This window comes from Poeciliopsis prolifica, unplaced genomic scaffold, assembly GCF_027474105.1.
Source record: "Poeciliopsis prolifica strain line A6 unplaced genomic scaffold, Auburn_PproV2 SCAFFOLD030, whole genome shotgun sequence".
Taxonomy (NCBI): Eukaryota; Metazoa; Chordata; class Actinopteri; order Cyprinodontiformes; family Poeciliidae; genus Poeciliopsis; species Poeciliopsis prolifica.
Genome location: NW_026562405.1, coordinates 2,427,595 through 2,428,188, shown reverse-complemented (window position 1 = coordinate 2,428,188; position 594 = coordinate 2,427,595).

Sequence of the window (594 nt, the reverse complement as noted above, 5' to 3'; positions counted from 1 at the left end):
TGGACTACAATTCTTAGAATATGCTACTCTTCCAAAAGTAAAGGTGAGACTGACTGCCTATTGGTTTGTGAGTGTTCAGCCCACACCTCATTTTTAAGGCGTAGGCTAGTTCAAAGCACACCCTGAATAACACAAACATGTAAAATATCTACACATGCCGACTCAGCATAAATCTCTATAAACAGAATTTATTTAAAAATCAAACATTTGCCCTTATTTGGGTTTCATTTAATTCATAGATACTCCCCTCACTATACTCTCTTTCACTATAAAGAGTTACACGTATTGGGCCCCTTTCAATGAAGCAGAATTGACAAAACATGATGAAAGTAGACAGCAGGGCTTTACCAAGCTTCATCAGTGCGGCTGGGCTCACAAACACCAAGCTATGCTGAAGAGGAGCAGTCAGGTTTAAATAATCACACCCAGCTCCCGTTCTAACACAATGATTCTGATCACAGATTACTGATGGATAAAAATACATCCAACTTGTTTTGAGCAAACAAACAATAATAGACTTGGACAAAAGTTAAAGTCATTTGTGAGATCAAGAATGTGCTTGCATTAAAGGGTTGAGGACGAAATAATAATAGC